The sequence below is a fragment of the Cebus imitator genome, unplaced genomic scaffold, assembly GCF_001604975.1.
Source record: "Cebus imitator isolate Cc_AM_T3 unplaced genomic scaffold, Cebus_imitator-1.0 Scaffold58, whole genome shotgun sequence".
Lineage (NCBI taxonomy): Eukaryota > Metazoa > Chordata > Mammalia > Primates > Cebidae > Cebus > Cebus imitator.
In genome coordinates this window covers 3,824,402-3,850,069 of record NW_016107373.1, presented here as the reverse complement: position 1 = coordinate 3,850,069, position 25,668 = coordinate 3,824,402, and the positions used below count along the sequence as shown (strand labels likewise).

Here is a 25,668-nt window from a genome sequence, read left to right as displayed (position 1 = left end):
TCAAAAAAATTGGAAAACGAGGGAACACTTTCTGACTCATTCTATGAGGCCAGCATTAACCTGATACCAAAGCCAAAGACACCAAAAGACTACAGAACTATATCCCTATAAATCTAGATCCAAAAATCCTCAACAGAATACTAGCAAACAAGCCCAAAAACATATTAAAAGGATTATGCACCACGACTGATGGGATTTATTCCAGGATGCAAGGGTGATTTAGTATAAGAAAATCAACCAGTGTAATACACTACAGTAAGACAACAAAGGGGAACAAAAACCCACAAGATCTTCTCAGTTTGATGCAGAAAAAGCATTTGACAAAACCTAACACTTTTTCATCAGAAAAACACTCAGGAAACAAGGGATAAAAGGAAACTTCCTCAACCAGGTAAAGAACATTTATGAAATACCCATAGCTAACATCAAACTCAATGAATGGCTGAAACTTTCCTTCTAAGATGAAAAACAAGACAAGGATCACTGCTTTTGCCATTGTTATTTAACATTGTATTGGAAGTTGTAGCCAGAGCAATTAAGCAAGAAAAGGAAATAAAAAGCACCCAAATTGGAAAGAAAGAAGTAAAAGTATCTCTGTTTGCAGAGGACATGATCCTATATGTAGAAAATCTTAAAGAAACAACAACAAAAACTATTAGAGCTATTAATAAACAAATTCAGAAAATTTTCAAGGTATAATAACAACATACAAAAGCAGTTGAATTTCTGTATAATAACAATGAACAATCTGAAAGGGAAATTTGCAGAAGTGGAAAAGCTGATTCTATAACTCATGTAGAATTGCAAGGCACCCTGAATAGATAAAACAATCTTGAAAAATAATAAAATTGGAAGACATACTTCCCAATTTCAGAATCTACTATAAAAGCTACAGTAATCAAAACAATGTGGTACTAGGATAAACATGTAGATCATGAACAGAGTTGACAGTTCATAAATAAACCCGTCTATCTATAGTCAATTGTTTTTCTGATAAGGGTTTCAAGACCATTTAATGGGTAAAAAATGGTTTCTTCAACCAATGATGCTGTGATAGCCATATATCCATATGCATTTTTTGTATATGGATATGGGTATTTTTGTATATGGTGTGGGCTTTGCCTCACACCATAAAAATTAATTCAACATGTATCAAAGACCTAAATATAAGAGCTAAAACCATAAAACTCCTGCAAGAAGACATGAGGATAAGTCTTCATACCTTGGATTTGTCGATGGTTTCTTAGATATTACAACAAATGCTCAAGCAACTAAAGAAAAAAATAGATAAATAGATAAACTGGACTTCATCAAAATTAAAAGCTTTTGGCTGGGCACAGTGGCTCACACCTATAATCTCAGCACTTTGGGAGGCCAAGGTGGGTGGATCACCTGGGTCAGGAGTTTGAGACCAGTGTGGCTAAAATGGTAAAACATTGTCTCTACTAAAAGTACAAAAATTAGCTGGGCCTGGTGGTGTGTTTCTGTAATCCCAGCTACTCAGGAGGCTGAGGTGGGAGAATCACTTGAACCTGGGAGGCAGAGGTTGCAGTCAGCTGAGATCATGCCACTGCACTCCAGCCTGGGCAACAGAGTGAGACTCTGTCTCAAAAAAAAAAGAAAGAAAGAAAGAAAAAAATTAAAAGCTTTCTTGTATAGAAGAGCATTATAGGCCGGGTGCGGTGGCTCACACCTGTAATCTCAGGACTTTGGGAGGCTGAGGCAGGCGGATCACAAGGTCAAGAGATTGAGACCATCCTGGCCAACATGGTGAAACCCCGTCTCTACTAAAAATACAAAAAACATTAGCTGGGCGTGGTGACGCACCACTGTAGTCCCAGCTACTCAGGAGGCTGAGGCAGGAGATTGCTTGAACTTGGGAGGAGGAGGTTGCAGTGAGCAGAGGTTTCACCACTGCACTCCAGCCTGGCACCTGGTGACAGAGTGAGACTCTGTCTAAAAAAAAAGAAAAAAAAGAAGAACATTATAAAGATAATGAAAAAAAACCCCACAAAATGGGAGAAAATATTTGCAAATAATGTATCTGGCAAGAGTCTAGTATTTAGAACATATAAAGAACTCTTACGACTCGACAACAAAAAGACAACCCAATTAAAAAATGTGCAAAGGACTTGAATGACATTTATCCAAAGAAGATATATAAATGGTTCAAATATCCTATGAGTTTTGTGCCACTGTTTGGTATTGAATATTGCTGGGACTAGTCCTGTTATGACTGACTTGATTTTTTTTTTGGCCTGGCTACTCATCTGATAATTTTATTAGGAGTCTTGGAATTGCCTGCTCTAGGACAACTTTTCCTGGCACATCTATTACCTTTGAGTTAGATTCACATCTTTGGTTTCAAGAGCATTACCTTCTATTTCCAAACATTTAATGTATTTTATTGTTTTATCTTTCTTCTTTACAGATTCCAGTTATGTATGTTGCCTCCCTTTTGCTTTTTCTTCCATATCTATTATTTTCTAGTTAGTAAATTCACTTTCTTCATTCTATCTCATTATATTCAGTTTTCTATTCCGATCCTCCATTTCCATTCCAGTGCTAAGTACTCCTTCCAATTGCATCTTCATTTCTGAAATTGTTCTGTTTGTTCTTGTGCTTATTCCCTCAGCTCTTCCACTTTTTTTTTTTTTTTTGAGATGGAGTTTTTCTCTTGTTGCCCAGGCTGGAGTGCAATGGCATAATCTCAGCTCATTGCAACTTCCGCCTCCCAGGTTCAAGCAATTCTGCCTCAGCCTCCCGAGTAGCTGGGATTATAGGCACCCGCCACCACACCCATCTCATTTTTGTATTTTTAGTAGTGACGAGGTTTCACCGTGTTGACCAGGCTGGTCTCAAACCTCTGACCTCAGGTAATCCACCCATCTTGGCCTCCCAAAGTGCTGGGATTACAGGTATGAGCCACTGCGCCTGGCTTCAGTTCTTCTAGTTCTCATTTCATCTCCCCCAATAGTCTTTCTCTCCCATTTCCTTGCTGATTTGTTTTATAGCCACTTTGTGGCCTTCCTTCACAGAGGTAATTGTTTTATGAAGATTTATTAATCCATAGAATAGAAGACCATTTGGTCAGGTTTTTCATCTATTCCATGATAGCAAATTTTTTTTTTCTGGCCAGCGTTCTCTGTCTAGCAGGCTCTACTGACCTTTACCACACTTTGCCTTTAGTATCTTTGTATTGATTCTGTGCTGACTCCGTTTTTAAAATTATATGACATTGAATGAGTTGGATTTTCTTGCCCAGCTATTGGTAGAAGTTGCTTTCGGGGAATGGAATTTTGCCGGCACTTTCTGAGATCTGCTGCCACTGGGCTATCGTGCTATTTTCTCTACACATATGTTGCCTCACCCACCTCCGCCAATCACAGAGTGGCTCCTCCGTCTCTACTCCATGCTCCTCGAATCTATAACTTGTGGTATATACAGGGGATCTTGGTTTATTATTATATTAGGGCAATGGTTCTCAACCAGAGGTGATTTTGCCCCTCAGAATATTTGGCAGTGTCTGGAGACATTTTTGGTTGTCACGCTTTGGGGTGGGGGTTGATGCTACTGGCATCTAGTGAGTAGAACCCAGGGATGCTGCCAAATACATTACAATGTATAGGACAGCCCCCACCACAAAGAAGCATCTAGCCCAGAATGTCAGTAGTACCAAGGTTCAGGAACTCTGCTTTAGGGTGAGGCCCTTTAGTATGAAAGTATTTTTGCTAGAGGTTTTTTGAAATCAGCCACTCCCAGGCTGGTTCACTATTCAGCATCCCCCTGAACTGCAGACCCCCTGACCCTGACCCCAAACCCACAGAGCCCCATGGTCCCCTAAGCAATCTCTGTGCACTTCCCCTTCATGGCTTTTGTGTGAAGCCTTTGCTTTTGCCCGTCTTTATGTGTTGTTGAGTTTGTGGTTTATGTAATGGAGTCTGCATTATATTTCTGCTTACCTTTTTGCTTTTTGAACATCCAAGAAAAGAAGAAGGAATTTTCTGCTACCTGCTTTTACTTTCATGCCAAAATCTCTGGAGGGATACTCTCATCTAAAACTTCAGCTTGAGATGTTTTAATTTAACCAGGGATTGTGAGTTCAGGCTTCAAAACCACTGACAGCCCATCTGGGATTATGAATTCTCAGAGAAAATGCTTTTACCCTCAACTTAGTGCTGAGATTTCTTCGCAGATTTTTGTGGGGATGGTGAGTGGTGAGATTCCCTCCTAGTTTTTCCCTAACCTGATGGTGGAGACCGCTGGAGCTTCAACTTTGTCCAGGCGGTCGGATGCTGTTGTCTATCTTGGGTGGGTTCTGGGAGTTGACTCCTGTGTCTTACATCTCTTTCAGCCTGTGAGAAACAGACCTTGAGCTCACGTGATTTGGCAAATGCCCTCCAGGTCAAAGGTCCCTTCCTGCCCTGCCTACTTCCCTAGATTCCTGCTTTCACTTTTTGGCTTCTGAGTGTTCCATACTTTCTTGCCAGATTGTTAATTAATTTTACAAAATTTCTTATTTGAGGCTGGACACAGTGGCTCACGCCTGTAATCTCAGCACTTTGGGAGGCCAAGGTGGGCAGATCCCTTGAGGTCAGGAGTTTGAGACCAGTCTGGGCAACACGGCAAAATCCTGTCTCCACCAACGAAAACAAAAACGAAGTCAGCCGGGTGTGGTGGCATGCACCTGCAGTCCCAGCTACTTGGGAGGCTGAGGCAGGAGGATCACTTGAGCCCAGGAGGTCAAGGCTGCAGTGAGCCGTGATCACGCCACTGCACTCCAGCCTGGGTGGCAGTGTGAGACCCTACCCTGTCTCAAATTAAAAAAAAATTTAAACAATTTTCTTGTTTTAACCAGCTTTTTTAGCTGCTTTCAGCATGAGGGTCAGTTAGCGTGTGTCTTCCACTATACTGCCCCAAATAGAATCTCTGCCTTAACTCTTTAAGCTGCTGTTTCGTCATCTCTAAAATGGGAATAGTAACAGGTTATCTCGAATATTTTTAATGAAGATTAATGAGGTAGTATATGCAAATCACCCAGAACAGTGCTTGGCAGAGACTACGTTAGTAGAAACTAACTACATTGCCAGCTTCTCCCCTTCTCTTCTTCCTCTTTCCCCTCTTCTTCCCTTTTCTCTTTCTTCTTCTCTTCTCTCCTCTTTCCCTTCTCCCTGTGAGGGGAGAGGATCCCATGTCAGTGACTCCCGGATTCCCAGGGCTCAGCCCAGCAAGCCCTGCTGACTCTGCAGAGCCTGCCAGGGCTCCACCTTCTGCCCACACCCCAGCTTCCCACTTCCCTGGTGCTGGTCCCGAGGGCCCTACCCCTCAGCCTGACAGAGCTTTCTCTGTTTCCTCTTACTATTTCCTCCCTCACTGGAAATGGGCCAGAAATAATGTGTCTCACTGTCAGCACCCGACCGCAGCCTTCCAGAAACAACTGTCTGCAGAGAGGCACAGCCCCCTGAGTGGGTTTCCAATTTTCCATCTGATCTATCTCCCCTACACACACCTTGTCCCTGCTCCTCTCAAACAGGTACGGGGGAAGGGTTGGAATTGTTCTTAATTTTTTTTTTTTTGGTAGCTTTTAATTTTGAAATGATGTCAGATTTAGGGCCAGGCTTGGTAGCTCAAGGCTATAATCCCAGCACTTGGAGGCTGATGCGGGAGAATTGCTTGGGCCCAGGAGTTCGGGACCAGCCTGGGCAACATAGGAGATCTCGTCTCTACCAAAAAAAAATTAAAAACGAGGCGGGAGGATGGCTTGAGCCCAGGAGGTTGAGGCTACAGTGAGCAGTGATCACGCCACTGTGCTCTTACCTGGGTAACAGAGTGAGACCCTGCTGCTGAAAATAATAATAATTATTATTATTTCAGCTTTGGGGGAGAAAGAGTGCATAAAGAACTATTTTTATTTTATTTTTTGAGATGGAGTCTGGCTCTATCACCCCGGCTGGAGTATAGCGATACCATCTCAGCTCACTGCAACCTCTGTCTGCTGGATTCAAGTGATTCTCCTGCCTCAGCCTCCCGTGTAGCTGGGATCACAGGTGCACACCACCACACCTGACTAATTGTTGTATTTTTAGTACAGATGGGATTTCGCTATGTTGGCCAGGCTGGTCTCGATCTCCTGACCTCAGGTAATCCACCCACCTTGGCCTCCTAAAGTGGTAGGATTATAGGTGTGAGCCACCGTGCCCAGCCAACAACTTTTGTATATCTTTAATCCAGATGCCCCAAATGTTCACAATTACCTTATTTATTCTGTCATTATCTATCTACCTATTTATCGGTCCATACATACACACACACGCATATTATGATTATTTTCTGGACCAGTTAAGAGATAGTTGTGAATATCAAGCTCCTTTACCCCTTAGTACTCCTTAGTGTGTATTCCTAAGCACAAGGACATTTTCTTTCATCTCTACAGTATAATCATCAGGAAATTAACATGAGTAATTTTTATTTTTAAAATTAATTCTTTTTACATAACTTAAAGATTTTTATTTTTTATATTTTCTATAACTTCAAGACTTTTATTTCTATAACTTAAAGATCCTTTTTTACATTTTTTCTTTTTGAAAATGGAATCCTTGTTGCAAGCATGGATGTAATACTATGATATCACCTCTAGATGTAGTTTTCCAGTTGCCTCAGTTGTGTTCCTTTATAGCAGAAAAGAGGTAGTTGTTTTGTGATTTATTAATCCATACAACACTTTATAGCAAAAAAACAAACAAACAAGCAAACAAAACCAAACCTCTGGCCCAGGATCACATGTTGTTCTTAGTTATCGCGTCTCTAGTTTAGAGAGGTCTCTCAGTCTGTCTTGGTCTTTCACGATCTTTGAAGAGTATGGATCAGTTACAGAGTGGAGTATCTCCGGTTTGTCCGATGTCTCTTCATGACTAGATTCCAGTTATGCATATTTACAGAAATGCCACAGAAGTGCCATTGTGTCGCCCTCATTGCACTGTATCAGGAGACACATGATGCCAGTTGGGCCTGTTGCTGGTGACGTTAGCTTTCATCACCTGTTGAAGGTGGTGTCTGTCAGGGTTTGCTTCTATGAAGTCATGATTTTCTTCATTGTAATAAGTATTTTTTTTTTGGAAACAAGGTCTCTCTCTGTCTCTCAGGCTGGAGTGCAGTGGTGTGATTACAGCACCCTGCAGCATCGACCTCCCACCTCAGACAACCAACTAGCTGGGACTACAGGTTCATGCCACCATGCCTGGCTTGTTTTTTATATTTTTCATAGAGACAGGGTTTCACCATGGTGCTCAGGCTGGTCTCAAACTCCCGGGCTCAAGTGATCTGCCCACCTCAGCCTCCCAAAGTGCTGGGATTACAGATGTGGGCCACCATGCCTCGCCTGTAATATGTATTCTGAGAACATATAAATATCTTATTCCTTATTGATATAAATATCAAACTTCTACCTTATAGTTTTAGCAACCATTGACAATTCTGCCCGAATCAGTTATTACTAAGGTATTTACCAATCTGTGAATTAAAAAAAAACACATGATTTTCTCTGCATATATTAGTTGGCATTCCAACATACTGAAGAATTTTCCTCCTCCCCATTTATTTATTTGTGCATTTATTTATTTATGTTAGTATGGACTCATGGGTTCTTGTTTTACGTAATACCTTAAAATCGTTACTATCCTGATTTATATTGAAGCATAAGGTGTCCCGGACTTGGTCAGTAGGAGCTCAGTAGCATTTTAAGCACTTTTCCTGCGTCTAGGAGTGGGGCCTGTTAGTTTTTCTCACTGCCAATCCTAGCTGCTAGCACAAGCCTAACATATTCTTAAAGAATGAATGAACCCTTCTATAAAAAACTGCAATGATAATGGTAACTTCCATAGATTTTCTTTAGGAAGTAAATGAGCTATTACATATTAAGTTCTTAGAAAACCAGTAACATGCCTGGGTGTGGTGGCTCACGTCTGTAATCCCAGCTCTTTGGGAGGCCGAGGTGGCCAGATCACTTGAGGTCAGGAGTTCGAGACCAGCCTGGCCAACACTGTGAAACCTCATTTCCACTAAAAATACAAAAATTAGCCGGGTGTGGTGGCTCATGCCTATAGTCCCAGACTCGGGAAGCTGAGGCAGGAGAATGCCTTGAACCTGGAGGTGAAGGTTGCAGTGAGCTGAGATCACGTCATTGCACTCCAGCCTAGGCGAGGGTGAGAGAGCAAGACTCCATCTCAAAAAAAAAAAAAAAAAAGAAAAGAAAACCAGTAATATTAATAGCTAGAATTTGTTCGCCAGTTACTATGTGCCAGGTACTGTTCTAAAACTTTTACGTGTATTAATTCATCACACTGATCCTAAGAGGTAAGTAATATTATTTCCTTATTTCACAGAAGAGGAAACTGAGACCGAGAGAGAGGAAGTATCTTGTCCAAGGTCCCCCAGGCAATAAGCAATGGAACCAGGACTTGAAACCAGGTCTGTCTGCTCCAGAACCTGTGTTCTGACCACTGTGCCATATTGCTCCTGACTATGTCATGTGAGTGGGACAGATGAACTACTGAGTATAAAATAGGAAGAGTTTTGATAGATCGAGGCTGGAAATACATCAGAGGGGCCACCCTGAGGATGTCACATAGATGACGGAGTACAAGGTGTGAAGGTCCTGTGCCTTGAATTGTCCTCCCCACCCAGCTCCCTGGGCATCATCTCTTTGATCTGAGCTGTCCTCAACTAGTGGGGCCCTTCCAACCCCTGTGCTGCCTTCCACCAATCCTGCTGCCTTTACCCTGCCTCACTCTGCCAGTCGCTCAGGGTCACAGACCTCACCAGTGCTCCCTGACAGCTCCTGACCGCTGGTTCTTGACTTTGACCATTGACTTTCTTCTTAGCACTTACCACTGCTGCGATTTTATAGTTATTTATCTTATTAGTCATTGTATGTCTGTCGACCCTGATAGATTCTGAGCTCCAAGAAAACAGCACGTCACTTTTGTCATCCTTACGTTTCCTGGGTCAAGCTGACATACAGTAGGCACTCAATAAATACTTGCTGACTGCATGAGTGACTAAAGACCTTCACTTTCTCCTCCGTTCCTACACTGACCTTTCCTAAGAGTCCTGCAAGAGAGTGTCCGCAGCTATAAAGCATGGAGGTGCCATTGATGGTTCAGGGAAGGAAAAGATCTGTTTCCAAAATCCCACACCAGGCAAAGGGCGGAGCTAGAACCTAGGCCCGTGTTCACACCACCTTGGCGAATTCATGTCCCCTCGATTTTTATTCCCAGCCTGATAGAAGCAGATCTGGGCTTCTGGAAACCCATGAAAGGGGACTCGAAGGGTAAATGGTTCTCAGAAAATGGAGGGATGTGAATTCCTAATACTGGTCTTAAAATCTATATGATTGAGGTGTCATGGGTGATTCATGCTGATACCAGGAGTGGCCTCAGAACTCATCTCAAAATGACAGTACGCTTGGCTGCCCAGTCCTGCGCATGACCAGTGAGGACTTTTCTGTGAAGACACTCGCACCTCCCAGGGAAGGCTGGACCTGTAGGGTGTCAGGGCTAAACCCAGCAGATTAGGAGATGTGCCGTAGGAGACAGGTAGCTTACACCTGTCAGGAAGGGTCTGTATCATGTTTACCAATAAGGCCAAGAAGAGGGTGAATGTGAGTTTAAACAAAAGATCTCTTACAACCCAAGCAATGACCCAGCATCAGGGACCAGGGCACCAGGAGCAAGTTTCTGGGTATCAGAGTCACTGAGAGAGGCTCAGTATGAGGCCTCACGCCTCTAGTCCTAGCACTTTGGGAGGCTGAGGCGGGAGGATCACTTGAGCCCAGGAGTTCAAGACCAGCTTAGGCAAGATAGTGAGACTCCATCTCTTTCTTTTTTTATAAAAAAAAAATTTAAAAAGAGAGAATCATTGAGAGAGCTGGTTAAATGCAGATTCTTGGACACTGCCTCAATAATGCAAAATCACAACTTCTTTTTTTTTTTTTTTTTTTTTAGAGATTTGAAGTGATTTTCCCTTTATTTCCTTCACTTTAAGCCAATCGTGAAATTTCACAGTGATTTCTGGGGTGAGGGCTGAAGGAAGGCAGTGTTAACAATCACTGGGGCTGTGGCTCAGTTGGCCCAGAGAGGTGTAGACAGGGTGGGCCCTCACCGGGCAGCTGGAGGAGCATGAACTGCCCTGCCGGCAGGCAGGTGCTGTTCTGAGAGTCTGAGAACTGGTACGCGATGTCCTCCGCAGCTTCCAGCTTGCACAGCTCGACAGGCTGTCCCCTGTGGTGGCTAGTGAGTTGGTGATCAGCTTAGCTGCCTTGGAATTGCCCTCAGCAGAGATTAATGGCTGCCTTTTCCTGCTGCTTAGCCTTTTCGACCACAAATCTGGCCCTCTCTGCTTCCTGCTGAGCCACCTGCTTGGCTTCCACCGCTTCTGTGAACTCCTTCCTAAAGGTCAGATGTGTCAAGGACACGTCGTCCAGGATGAGCCCAAAGGTGGCTGCTTGATCCATAAGGTCACCGCTCACCTGCCTGGAGACCAGCTCTCCCCAGGTGATTAGCTCCCCAGCATCAAAGCGAGCCGCCACTGACTTGAGGATCTTGGTAGTGATGGACGGCAGCACACGCTCATCATGGTTCCCTCTGATGCTGGAGAAGATGTGAGAAAGCTGGCTAGCGGCTGGAAGAGGATGCGCAGGGTGATGTTGACAATCTGTAAATTTTTGCTACCAGTAATGACTGGGACATACATGGTGGAGATCGGCAGTCAAAGATAACTGGTTTCTGTACCCACGGGATGGGAATGTGAGTCCCTTCCCATACCACAGTGTCCTGTACTCCACGGAATCGGTCACAGACGACGGCTCTGTGCCCAGCATCCACATTATATACAAGGCAGAGTTCACCAGGCCTCCTGCAACAGCTAAGGCCAGGCCAAACTTGCTGATGGACTCAAACACTTTGGCAGCCATGTTGTCTTCTGCTGGACCCTCTCGCACCTGCTTCCACTCTGGCCTCCGCATGAATTCCCCAACCACGCATCCAAAATCACAACTCCTATGATGAATTTTTATCTTTGGTAAGCATTCATCCATTCAAAGTGATGCTGATGTGCACTGGAGTTTAAGATACAATGTTTTAGAGGAAAGACCATATAACATGACTTGGAATGAGATGCATCTACTGCCAAATAAACAGGTGTGGATACAGGTTTTGTGAAATAATCCAACACTATTTTCGGCAACTAAGTAGTTGTGTAATATGTTCTGTGCACAAAATGATTCTGAGTGGTAGTTTTAGTGTGAGTGTTCCATTTATGGATTCCATATGCAAATACATCATGTATTTTTTAAATGCAGATGCTCTGTTCTTTGGTATATATATCTCCTGGAAAAGAAACCTCCATATATATAATAATAGTTTGCAAGGTCATACTGCTTAATCAAATACCATCCCCATCTTCTTACTGGCCTAATCAGTTTCTTTGGTCTGCTCTCAATCCTTGTGGTAGGCTAGGGTAGGGCAATTTGATTGCATTTGATATACAAGGGACCATCCAGACCAGGAAAGACAGAGAACCATCTAATGAAATGAAAAAGGTGGAAGAGCATGAGATGGTTTCAGTGGGTATTGGGGGAGCTGTTCTTAAATCTCCACTTAAAGACTGAGGATTTGAGGGTAGAGCTGCTTACGGATAATTCACTCCTCTCGTTTATCCTGAAATAGGCAATGTTACAGAATTATGTATTTCTTCATTTTTTAAATGCAACCTCCCACCCTAGGACTATTCATCTTAATCTTCCTTCAGTGGACGTATAAGATCATTATAACATGAGGAAATTGGAATAGCCAACGTACTAAGGTACTGAACTGACCCTTAGCAAGATGAAGTCTCCTTTCTAGTGAATGTCACTAGCTTGTGATAGACAGAGAGTGAAGGCAGAGATTCTTGTCTCTTTTCTTCATGGTGGTGCTCCCAGCACTGAGAACAATGCCTGCCAAATGGTAGGTGTTCAGAAAATATTTGTGAAATGGCTCTCATGAGATTCCACAGGCAAAGAAATTTAGGAGGAGACCTGAAGATATATACCTTTGAATTTAGAGTGAGAATCACATCAATGGGCTGATTTCTTGTGGTAGACTGTAAATGAAGTATAGGATGTGACTTCAGGTCTTTGTTAAGATCTCAGATACATTTAAGGAGGGGCCTGAGAATACTATTCATGCAGACAGAATATCCTCTGAAGTTTTAAGGTTGTGCCTCACAGATTTACTCAACCCAATGGTATAGCTACTAAGGAGCTCAAGGGTGTTTGTTGTCTCTCACCAGAAGCCCAAGACAGAGAGGGTTTATCTCAGATTTGTATGTGTGACTTTGTGTAATAGTGCAAACTCTAATAAGATTCACAAGAGATCCAGACAGCTTTTAAGATGATTATATCAGCAAAAACATCACTACCTTGATCTGAAAAGGACAGAGATTGTACAAAATAAAAAGAAACAGTTGTGTTCTCAAATTTATACAGAGCTACTGTTCTGCAAACATGTGCTGCCTGGCATAGAAAAGGAAGGATGACTCAGAGGGTGGAACTAGAAGGTGCAGCCAAGAGCCATGGAGAATCTCTTCTTGACAGGAGTAAGACCGAGTCTTAATCAAGGAACCTACAACGTTTGCCCAGTATGAATCTTATAATTAATCGCTATGCAGTGACTCCTTTATGCCTCTCATTTGCCTTTTTTGAGCAGGACTGTCTATAGTTGTTATTCTATGCCTGTCCCATCATTGAAAGTGGTGTGCATAGGGGACAAGATAATTTGTCTGTGTAGTTTATTGGTCTATAGATTGAGAAAAATGTATTCAAGCAACTATACTTAAAGAACTACACTCTAGAAACCTCATCTATACCTGGATTTGACTTAGATGATGAGATTCTGACTTTAAAGCTGACGCTGCAATGGGACGAGACTTTGGGAGCCTTGGGAGGAGGTGACTGTATCTTCTATGAGAGAAGAATACAAATCACCAGGGACAGAAGGCAGACTATGGTATCCAGCTCTGCAGTATTCCCCGATAATCTCCATCTCCTGATACTCACATCCTCCTATAGTTCCCTCCCACGATGTACCAGTGTTGGTCTTCTATGTATATGCTTTCTATTTATATATCCCTTATATTTATATTTGAATGTATATTTAAATCCTGAAAGATTTAAGAAAACTTCAAAGTCTAAGTATTTGTTAAGGTAATGAGAGGTGGTATAACAAGCAGTCAAAGCTCCCTGGCATACACAATACAATTTTATTTCTGGCTCATAAAGTTAAAACAGGTGTCCTGACCAGTGTGCCTTTCTTCTTCAAGCAGTGATCCAGAGTTCCAGTTTCATCCTGAAGCTCTGCCATTTTCCATGCTGGAGTCTCAGTTTTCTGCGGAAGGGGAAGGTGCAGGGAGGGTCATCTGTAGATGTTTTCCTGGGCCCAGGCCTGGAAGGGGTGCCCTTCATTCCTGTTCATTCCCATTGGCCAGAACGTGTCACGTGGACACACCAGACAACAAGGATGGTGGGAATAGAGGGCTATTGTGTGTCAGCTAGAGCAGGAAGCAAGTCCTGATGAACACATTATAGTGTCTCAGGGGCACGCACTTCTGTAGTGTTTGAGTATCTCGTATGAGTAGGTGTTACTTTTATGAGCGTAAACATAAATGAGACTGGGTAAATAATCTGTGGCCAGATCCTTCTGATTCCATCAGGACAAGGACAGAGGTTCCTCGAATGGAAGCATTCTCTCGAAAGGCCAGTCTTCCCACTGTGTTCAGGCATTCCTACCCTGTTATTCAGGCTTTTGGACATTTTAGCCAGAGTGAGTCAGTTTCTCCATCCTCATGCAAAGGTGGAAACCAGACCCTGGGCTTTGGTGGCCCCGTGAACTTGCTGCCTTCTCTGAGTGTGGTAGGTAGAATAATGGCTCCCCACTTATGTCCCAATCCCTGGAACTTGTGAATAATACGTTATGCTACATAGCAAGGGTGATTAAGGCTGCAGATGGAATTAAGGTTGCTAATCCAGTGACCTTAAATTAAGGAGATTGTCTGGTATTATCTGGATGTCTAATGTAGTCACAAGGGTCTTTAAATGGGGATGAAAGGTGTAGAAGACTGAGAACCAAAGAGATGGCATGGTGACAAAGACTCACCCACCCATTGCTGGCCTTAAAGATGCCAAGAGGGGCCACAAGCCAAGGAATGCAGGCAGCTTTAGAAGCTGGAAAGGAGAAGGAAACAGATTTTCTTCCTAGAGCCTCCAGAAGAAAATGCAACTCAGCTGACACCTTGTTTTTAGGCCAGTGAGACCCATTTCAGCCTTCTGACCTCCTTTTGAACTCTAAAATAATAAATTTGTGTCATTTTGAGGCATTAAATTTGTGGTAATTTGTTACAACAGCAATAGGAAATTAATGTACCAGGCATCCTGCCTAAAGATCCCACCTGGCTGGCCTGGAGACATCTCTCCCTCTGAATCTAACAGTAGCCTCTGGTGGTGAAGTCACACTGACCTGGGTTTGAATCCTGACCTCACCACCCACCAGCTATGTGATGTTAAGCAAGTTAGTCACCTCTCTGAGCCTCAGTTTCCTCATCTGTAAGATGCGACACCATGCACGTACATCATGTAGGTTATGCTTCCTACTTAATGGACAACCAACAACCAGCACAAGTGTCACCAGATGGGAAGTGTCCTTCCTCCTCTTGCCTCTAGGAAGCTCTTTTTTTGTTTTTTGAGATGGAGTCTTGCTCTGTTGCCCAGGCTGAAGCACAGTGGTACGATCTCAGCTCACTGCAACCTCCACCTCCCTGGTTCAAGTGATTCTCCTGCCTCAGCCTCCTGAGTAACTGGGATTACAGTTGCCCACCACCACGCCTGGCTAATTTTGTATATTTAGTGGAGACAGAGTTTTCGCCATGTTGGCCAGGCTGGTCTCAAACTCCTGACCTCAAGTGATCTGCCCGCCTTGACCTCCCAAAGTGTTGGGATTACAGGCATGAGCCACTGCACCCGGCCTCTAGGAAGCTCTTGCTCAAACTGATCAAGGCCCGTCCTTGGCTGCCATTTGTTTAATGTTTTTGTAAGGCACTCCTGAAAAGTAATTAAAAGGCAGAAACCCTAACATACTGCAAATTCATAGAGATTGCTAGGTGAGTAATATAGACTCTTCTGTGGTCCTGGCAAGGTGCAGGCATCAAAGGGCCCGGAAGGCTCGCTCCCTGGCTTGCCCACTGTCAAGGTCCCATCTGCACACACCTGTAGGAGGCTTTGTTCCCTCTTGTGCAGGGAGGCAGTGCTTCTCCCATCTTCCCATCCGTTTGAAGTGGGAAAACTTGTTTTTCTCTCCCTGCTTGAGACAAGGCTCACTGGGATTGATGGAACACCTCATCTGCTTAATGCTTCAAAAACCCCAATGAAATAGAATTTCCTGATAGAGAAGGTGGGGTTTTTTTTGCCAATAAAAGGGAGAACTGCTCCTCTCCCGGTTCTGTGTTCTTCGCGTTCTCCAGTGTCAGCTGGTCGGGTAAGGGGTTTTCATTTTTTAATTACCTGGCCCAGCCTCAATGCTGATGGGGAGAGGCTGTGATTGGGGTTTTGTTGGGAAAGGCTTGTGGTACTAAATATTGTTGTTATTGTTTCTGGATAAGGAATGTTTCCAATTGTTTTCCCTTATATCTGGGTAGGGGGCCAGGGAGGTTTCTTCATAAACACGTTATGGGATTTTTATGCCTGGCCAAAGTCAAATTGCTCCTGGTTTCTATTTCATCAAAACCTAATCCACAGCCTGGGTAATGTAGCAAGACAAATAATTCAAAAAATTAGCCAGTGGTGGTGGCACGTGCCCGTAGTCCGAGCTACTCGGGAGGCTGAGGCAGGAGGATTGCTTGGCGGAAGGTCAAGGCAACAGCGGGCCGGAATCACCCCACCACACCCAAACAAGGAAAAAAAAAAAAACCCTGTTCCAAAAAAAAAAAAAAAAAAAAAAAAAAATTCCGATCAAAGCTTGATGAGCCATGGCGCCATTTGCATGGAGCCTGGGAGATGAGGTCCCAGTTGTTTGTGGCAGTCCTGACCTTTTACTACTTGAAAAAGTGCCACTTATAGAGGCTTTAGACCACTGAAGGTGTCCTTTGTTTGATCTACATATTGATAAAAAGTGGGCATTTTTCAGAACGTTCTCATTTTATGCCCTGAAGGGTAAGTCTGTCGTGGCAAGCTGAGACCACCACAAATTATGCCATCTCTTTAAAATTCACATGCTTTGTTTCTAATTATAAACAGATATTTGTTCACTAATTAACAAATATCTGTTTTATAATTAGAACATTAGAACATAATATAAAAACGTTGTAGAAAATATCAGAAATAGCAAAATGCAAAAAAAAAAAAAAAAATCACCAGTGTACGTCTTCTGCTAATGTTTTGCTGTTTTTCTTCTCTTCAGTGCAGTATTGTGATCATAGTTCACTGCAGCCTTGAACTCCTAGGTTCAAGCAATCCTCCTTTCTCACCTTCTTGAATAGCGGGCATATGGCACATGCCATCATGCCTAGCTAACTTTTTTTTTTGTTTTTGAGATGGAGTCTTGCTCTGTCGCCCAGGCTGGAGTGCAGTGGCACGATCTCAGCTCACTGCAACTTCCACCTCCCAGGTTCAGGTGATTCTCCTGTCTCAGCTTCCCAAGTAGCTGGGATTACAGCTGTAATCCCAGCCCTTTTTGAGGCCGAGGCAGGTGGATCACCTAAGGTCGGGAGTTCAAGATCAGTCTGGATCTTGAACATGTGGAAACCCCGTTTCCACTAAAACTACAAAAATTAGCCAGGTGTGGTGGTGCATGCCTGTAAGTCCCAGCTACTCGGGAGGCTGGGGCAGGAGAATCACTTGAACCCAAAAGGCAGAGGGTTCAATCTCAGTGAGCTAAGATTGTGTCATTGCACTTCAGCTTGGGTGACAAAGCGAGACTCTGTCTCAAAAAAAACAAAACAAAAAAAGTGGCGACATTTCAAACATTACAGAAATGTGTAACTTAGATGTAAAAATTTTGTGTAATTCTAAGCCTCAGAAATCACCACCAGTCCCTGATGTATGTTATTTCCAGATTTGTCTGTGCAATTCCAAAAATTTACAAGGATATGTAAAAAGCATCACTTAATCAGAAATAGAATCTCGCTGTTTATAGAATTGTGCAACTTTTTTTCTTCTTTATAATAAACTCAGTCATCTTTTCTTGGCAGTACATGTAAATCTCTCATTCTTTTTGATGGCTGCCTAGAATTCTGTTGTTTGGAGATAACATAATTTATTTATTTAAACCCGTAACCATCATTTGTGTTGTTTTAAATTTTTTGTTTGTTTGTTTGTTTGTTTGTTTTTGAGACAGAGTTTCACTCTTGTTACCCAGGCTAGAGTGCAGTGGTGCGATCTCAGCTCACTGCAACCTCCGCCTCCTGGGCTCAAGTAATTCTTCTGCCTCAGCCTCCCAAGTAGCTGGGATTACAGGCCACCTGCCACCATGCCCAGCTAATTTTTGTAGTTTTTAGTAGAGACAGGGTTTCACCATCTTGGCCAGGCTGGTCTTGAACTCCTGACGTCATGATCTACTTTCCTTGGCCTCCCAAAGCGCTGAGATTACAGGTATGAGCCACTGTACCTGGCCTAAAAATTTTTTAACATAATATTGTGATGAATATTCTTGCACCTGAACCCAAAAAGTGTGGGATTTCTGTAGGAGGAGTTCTTATAAGTGATCTGTGAATGTAAATGAGCACTAACACATTGTTCTCTAGAAACATTGGAGCAATTTGTGTTTTCATCATCAGCTGTCTATTTTTGCTGCACGCTTAGTATCACAGGATATTATCAATCTTTAAAAAGCATCGCCAATTGGACAATTTTTACATAATGAATTATGGTGGATTTTTTTTTTTTTAGCATTTCTTTATTAGTGGAATTGGCTTACACATCCTTTAATATGTTTATTGGGTGCTTTCATTATTCTTTTGTGAATTACCTGTTCATGTCCTTTGCTGCCATCCTATAAGGTAGTTTTGTCTTTTTCTTAATAATTTTCAAGAGTTCTTTGTATTTAAGAGTAATAATCTTCTGCTTGTCATTTGCTTTAAATGTTGTCCCTCCAATTAGTAGTTTGTCTTCTGGCTCTGTTTTATGGCCATCTATTAGTTATAGCTAGTAGCTTTTCAGTGTGTACCAAGTACCAGGTCCTGTGAAAATCGCCTTACGTGCATTATCTCATTCAATACTTACCTCCAATTATTGAGGTAAGCACTATTATTTTCATCATACTTTAACAGGTAAAGAAATTGAGGCTCAGAAGCACAAGTCACCTAGATAGTAGAGGGAGAAGCCAGGATTTGGGCACAGGCATCGCTGCATGGCCTCCCTCAGAGAACATCGTAGATTGTTTTTTCGTACCCCCAGAAGTAAACCCAAAAGAAGGATTTCAATGCAGTTTATTTGGGAAGTGATCCCAGGAAGCAGTAAGGGGGTGGAAACAAGATGGGGCAGGGACAGACAAACAGTACAGATTGCATTAATGAGAATGCCACCCATGTGGGCAGGTGGACTCTGTCTGCCTGGGTAGCTCATGCCTCCACATAGCCCACATGAGGGGCAGCACACATGGGCATTCTTCCAGCAAGTCCTGGTAACGTGGTTGAGGTCAGCGCCTAGCGGGCACAACTCCCTGGCACTTCTGACTTCCCCAGACACTGGGGCTTTCCTAGCAGTGGAAGAGGACCCCCAGGCAGAGAGACACGGTGCTTGCAGCGAGAGGCGCAAGTCGGGGTCTATGGATATGGAAGGGATACAGACAGTATCTGCTACCACAGCCAAGTTTATCTTTAAAAAAGGGGGGTGGCATTTTTGATCAATGCTAACATGTTAAAACCCTTTTCTCATGTTCATCCTAGTTATGGCCACTCCTCCTGCTTCCCAGCTGGCAGTCTGTGGGTGTTGGATGGGAAGGAATTTGTGCCCCTTTGCTCCTTCTCTGGGAAGTTTGCCTTGGGAGGCCCAGGAGGCCAGCCGGGAGGTGAGGCTGTGGGGACCCTTTGCTCAGGAGCCTCCTCTGGGCTGTCTTGGCAGAATTCCCAACCGGGAAGGGTGCGGCAAGCCAGCTTTGGTCAAGGTTTCCAGGGAGATGAGCTGGTGTTCCTATGCTCCGGCGCTTCTTCTGCTCCCTCTCCCCGGCCCAGGGCAACTTCAGAGCCTCCTTTTCTCTTTCTACCTCCCTTCAAAACAGCCTCCCCACAAGGGAGCTGAAAGCTCAGAGGGTCTCAACTTGGGTCTTGATCTGTTTGTGACTTTGAAGGAATTGCGTAGCTAGAGTCCGTTTGTTGAGAAAGCTTTGGTAAACTTTGGTGACAAAACTCCCGGAGGAGGAGAGTTGTGTGCAGAGCCAGAATTAGGGAGCGCTCTTGGTATTCACACGGTGGGAGGAGAGAGGAGGCAGGAGTGGTCAGGGGAGCGGTGGCCGCAGTACAGCCGGTCTCGGTCCAGGTCACTCCGAGGCTGGGGTGGCCTCGCAGCACTGTTGCAAGGGCAGGCCTCCAGCCCCTAGTCAGTCAGCCTTGGGTGCAGCTGCCTAGGAAAGGGCCCAAGGTGGGGGAGGAGGAGCTCTGTCTGGGACACCCTAAGGTGGGGGACGAAGTCCCTCAGCCTTCAGGGGATCTGAGCGAGCATCGCGGAGCCCACCCACAGCCTTGTGTGCCCTATTTTGTCCCATTCCCCATTGGAGGTGATTGTGTCTCTCTCCCTAACAAGCTTTCAAGGAACTTGAGAGAGCCCATAGGATTAGAGCATAGACAAAAGGGGTTTTAGAATCAAGGTGCTCCAGGAAATACTCAATTACTTGGAATTAATTAGACAAAAACAGGAGGCCAAGTTTGAATGAGAGAATATTCTTAAGGAAAAAGAATTATGCTGCATTCATTTATGTGTTCATTTGGAAATATTTATTGAGCACCTACTATGTGCCTGGTGCAGAGGGTGTGGTCCTGGCCTTCATGAACACACTTTCTAAGGAAGGGAACCAGCCACGGGTTATACCTGAAGGGCAAAGGTGGGAATGGGATGGGTGCTCGGTGCTGCAAGGGGAGACGGGAACCAGAGAATGATGGCACTGAGATCATGAGGAACTTTCCAAGGAACGCACTGCACAGATCGAGGTTTTACACCTGAGTCACTTCGTGAGTCACTCATTAAATATTGTCTCCCATCGACAAACTTGTGAGGGACCTGGTGGCAGGCAGGGGAGAATCCAGCAGACCTGGTTTGGATTCCAGTACCTCAAAGCACTACCTGTGGCTTGGGTGGTGGTGGGGGTTATGTGACCTCTTTGGAGCCCCAGTTCCCTCACCTGTGAAACTGATAAGAAATCTTCCAGGCTGGGCACTGAGGCTCACGCCTGTAATCTCAAGACTTTGGGAGGCTGGGGCAGGCAGATCACTTGAGGTTAGGAGTTCGAGACCAGCCTGGCCAACATGGTGAAACTCCCCCTCTACTGAAAATACAAAAATTAGCCAGGCGTCGTGTGCACACCTGTAAGTCCCAGCCTACTTGGGAGGCTGAGGCAGGAGAATCACTTGAAGCTGGGAGGCAGAGGTTCCAGTGAGCCAAGATCGCGCCACTTCACCCCAGCCTGGGCAACAGAGTAGAGACTCTCTCTCTCTCTCTCTCTCTCTATATATATATATATATATATATATATATATATATATATAAATCTGCCTTGCAAAGTTGCTATGAGATGAGACATAATGTATATAAAATTCCCAGGCTTGTCTCTGACATGTGGTAGGTGTCCACTACACATGGCCATTATTGTGCACTCATTCCAAATGATGCAATGATTTCATTGTCTTCAGAATCACCTTATGTAATAAAATTAAAAAAAATTATTTGTGTAGCTACACCATTAAAATCTCTCCCTCACCTTTCTGTCCCATTATCTGCTTTACTTAGACTTGTTTCAAAATAACATTTACCTGATGCTGAGAATGTGTTACTTGCTGGCCTAGGGAGAGGAGGCCCAGATGAATGGGCTGTGGACTCAGACCTCCTCTGGGTACAAACAAGACTGGAGTGCAGGTCATCCTCTGCCCAGCAACTCCACATACGCTTGACAATGACCTAGCCAGGCTCTGAATCCAGGAATGCTGGGACCAGACACTGCAACCAGGTTTGGAATAAATTAGCAGTGGCCCAGAGTTTGTGGTGTCCAAAAGGACATTTTTCGGTGGGTCTTGCCAAGATGTTCATTTCAAAGAAAGCTCTGGCTTCTTCAGGCTGCCTTTCCCGTCGGCTGCATGCTTTCCCTCGTAGAACAATGTTGCACAATTGGTTTCCCAAACAGGGGTCAGTTCCTGTCCCTTTCCTGTCACAGCCTTGCCCGACAGAGGGGAAATTGCTCTAAGGGTCTAGATGTGGAGAGCAGGCGGCGTGTGTCTGCTGGACAGAGCAGAGGCTGCTGGGAAACGGCCAGGGCCCAGGGCAGGGGCATTATGCCAGGGAGGGCTGGAGAATGGAGCCCACAGCTCTTCATATCACAGCCTTTAGATCCTCCTGGGTAGAGTTCAGAGCTGGATGCCAGGGACTTTCAAGTTGGAGGGAGACTCGGGGAACTGCGGGGCTAAAAGGGGCACTTAGCAAATCCGAGAGAGGCAGGGGGGCAGGAGACCTGGGTTCCCTCCTGGCCACACCAGTGGCTTGAGCGCTTTTTCCCTTTCTCGGAGCCTCTTTTCCTGTCCGGAGCACTGGGTGCTGCCTCTGCCCACCTCCTGGTGTGGTTTCAAGGACCATTCAAGATAATGGAAGGTAAAGCATTTTTAGAGGGAAAGTGCACCTTCAGTGTGAGAGGTGATGTTGCTTAATGATTGACACCTGGGGGCTGTGTTTCCTGGCAGGAAGCTGACAGGCAGACAGGGGGAGGAGACCAAAGAGAGACATGGGGAGAGCCGAGGCCAAGGGCTGATTTTTCCAGAAGCCCAGCTGGGACCATTTTCTTAAGCTGGGTCTGTTGCTGGTTGAAGGAAGAGCTGTTCTTCCTTCTCCGTCTGCACAGTGGATTCTGCCCATTCAATTGTTTATCTGACGTATAATTATCACCTCTTCTCCCCTCTGCCCTGCCCACCAGGCCCCAGCACAGCACTGGGGCATCGCAGAGCTGGAGAAATGCTGAGAACAGGGTTTTGAGCAAAATCCAGCTCAGTCTCTGCCCTTGAGGGGCACGGTCTGGTGAGAAGGCACATGGCAAACAGGAAAAGAGAAACACAAATAGTATAGGGGATTATCATGATCATTGTCACCATTATTAATATCCAATTACCTCCCTAACATTTCCGTTTGGATGTCTAAAGGCATCTCAGCCTGGACACGGTGGCTCATGCCTATAATCCCAGTACTTTGGGTGGGCAGATCCCCTGAGGTCCAGAGTTCGAGACCAGCCTGGCCAACATGGTGAAACGTCATCTCCACTAAAAATACAAAAATTAGCCGGGTGTGGTGGGGCATGTGCCTGTAGTCCCAGCTACTCGGGAGGTCGAGGCAGGAGAATCCCCTGAACCTGTGAGGCAGAGATTGCAGTGAGCTGAGATGGCGCCACTAAACTCCAGCCTGGACGACAGAGCGAGACTCCATCTCAAATAAATGAATAAATAAATAGTCATCTCAACCTGAACTCATCCAAAGCTGAGCACTCTGTGTCACCCTTCCCAGTCTTATTAAATGGCATTTATGGGGATTGGAAAGCCGGGTCGGGGAGGCCATTTCTCTTCCCTTTCTCTCACAGCCGTCAATTCCTTCAGCAAGCCCCACTGTTTCCACCACCTGAGGCTCTTTCTGAAGGGCCCGCTTCTTTCACCAACACTGCCACCCTTCAGGTGACATCATCTCTCGTCATGACCATTGCCAGCGCCTCCTCCCCGGCCTCCCTGATCCCTTTTTCTCCCACCCCGCCCTCACCCACTCTGTTTTTAGCGCAAACTATGATCTTCAAGCATAAAACTGGATCCCAGCAATCCTCTTGCTTACAATCCTTCCCTGCTTGGCACGGCTTTCAGAGTAAGACCAGGGCTTTATACCCTGGTCACGAAGCCCTGGGTTACTCGGCCCCGCCCAGCCTTGCAGACCTCTTCCGGGGCCTCCCTCTGCCCCCTCGGGGTACTCCAGTCACCCACTGTGACCCTCCTCTGATGACAATGCTGCGCTCTTGCTCACCCCAGGGCCCTGGCACCTGCTGCCTCCTCGGCCTGGAAAAACTGTTTCCCTGGAGCTTCACTGGGCTGGTTTATTTCTTTTTTTCTGGGATCAGCCTAAATACCACTTCCTCTGAGAGACAATGAAGACCCAACCTTTCTCCCCACCAAAAGCATCTCAGTGTTTGCCTCCATCACATGGGCGTGTCCATTGGGACAGTCCTTTATTTGCTCATTGGCTGTTTGTCTCCCCGTTAACTGCAGGGACCGTGTCTGCAGTGTTTGTAGTGCAAATTATAATTCCGTATTCGAGACACCCCAATAAACTTTTGTTAGCAAGATGATGGCGAGCGCTCCCTCACCACCTCTGTCCCAGAAGAGTTGAAAGCAACAGCTCCTTAGAAAGAGCCAGAGACAGTGTGATTTTGGAAAATAAGTTCTAGTGATGCCCTCACTACAAGTACTGGCATAGTGTGGCACAGTGGGGCCTGGGACCCTGGATGCTCTCTGCAGTGACCTGCCCCCCCACCCCACTGAGTCTTCAAGAAGAGCGAGTGTAATGGATTATTGACTCCCCGGTTCCTGCTATAGGGACACACCCATCAGGATCCCCATCCCTTAGTCCATCCTTCCATCCATTTATTCAATAGATACCTACGGAACCTTCTGAGAACCTGAAGTCAGAAGACATGGGCCCAGGCAGTGGCCTCTGTTCCTTTGGAAAGTGGAAGTGGGCTGCCCAGATGGACGAATTTCCAGGCTCTGCCTTTCAGAAAGGGCTGCTTCTGTGGCCCAGGCTGGAAGGTGTGGTAGGGGAAGGGGCCTCGGGGTGCCTGACTCACGGCCTAGGGAAGCCCCAGTTGCTGCTTCTAGCAAGGAGGTGGCGCTAGGTTTCCTTCTGGCCTGCGGTCAGTGTCCAGCTGCAGCTGCTGTCTGGGAATGGAGGGAAGCAGGACAGGAAGTGAAATCTGGGTCACCAGCTCCCCCTGCACCTCCCCCACTCCCTGACTGGCTCTGTCCCCCTCTGAGCCACGGTGGTCATCCAGGCCGGGTCCAGTGACCGTTCCACTCGGTGGGAGGAGGAGGAGGCATCACAGAGCTGGAGACCTGGCCGACTTCCCAACATAGCCCAAATCTCTTCCCAACATAATCCAGCGCTCGGGGGTTCAAGGCCAAAGCAGGGTGGAATCCCGGCAGAAGCTGATCTGAGGCTGGGATATGGTGGGAACAATCATGTGCGTTTGGCAGGCAGAGAAGATTTTTCCTTTCAGGCGTTTCAGACGATGCTGCTTCCCCAGCCTCCCGCAGGGAATTTCCCTGGGCCAAGAACAGGCAGACTCTGAAGGAAGCTGCATGGAAAATGGTTTCTGTTGGAGAGGTTAGAGCTGCTTCCCCACCCCTGCAGGGAGAATGAATGTCCCTAATGCCCTAGCCTCAGGCAAGGGTCTTCCGTGCTGTGGACCCTTTCTCCTGGACTTGATCCTCTCACTAGAAAGTCTCTCTGCTTTTAAGGACAGTAGTTTATAAAATTAATTCATATTAAAGTGTGAACAACTCACTCCCTGTTAGCTGTTAGGGAGCTCTGTTCTCTCCCCAGGGGGAACCCTGGCAGGACCTGCCTGGAGTGCCCACACCACTCTCCCTTACCCTTTGTGTTACCTCCAAAACACCGGGGTTCGTTTGCCTGGTCGGTAACTAATGACCCTTCATGAGAGCTCTGGTTTTGATCAATAGGTGTTTTATTACTTGGTGCAAGTAAGGAGCACCCTGGGCATATTCTCCCAAACAGCGTCTTCTAGAGGGAAGATGGCAGGAGGGTTTTATGGGGCGATGGAGAGGGGAGAGTTGCATCATTGCGTGCAGAGTGGGGTCCTGGTGGCGCAGACACACGGAGTCATTATGCCAACACATAGGCCAAATGTTACAATAATAGAGCTACAGCTCCTCCCACAGCAGAGACTTTGGCATGGTAATAAGGAAAGTTCAATCAGGTTTGTCACTAAATTGCTGGGGTCTGTCAGGGTCTGTCACCTACTTAAGCAAGCAGGCAACTGCATTCCACACAGGGTTTAGGAAGAAACAGGCTGCAGGGGAGGAGGCTGTAAAACGGGCTGATTGCTCAAGTTGATTAAATTCCTGTAATCCCGCTGGGTGCAGTGGATTCAATTCCTATAATCCCGCTGGGGGCAGTGGCTCACGCCTGGGATCCCAGCACTTTGGGAGGCTAAGGTGGGTGGATCACCTGAGGTCGGGAGTTTGAGACCAGCCTGACCAACATGGAGAAACCCCGTCTCTACTAAAAATACAAAAATTAGCCGGGCGTGGTGGCACGCACCTGTCATCCCAGAGACGGAGGTTGTGGCAACCTGAGATTGAGCCCCTGCACTCCAGCCTGGGCAGCAAAAGCAAAACTCC

At 45.5% G+C, this 25,668-nt stretch overlaps 1 pseudogene; it reads right to left on the bottom strand.

The window, feature by feature from the left end:
- Nucleotides 1–10,102: 10,102 nt before the first annotated feature.
- LOC108304821 lies at nucleotides 10,103–11,022 on the bottom strand (annotated as a pseudogene).
- Between the last annotated feature and the right edge of the window lie 14,646 nt (nucleotides 11,023–25,668).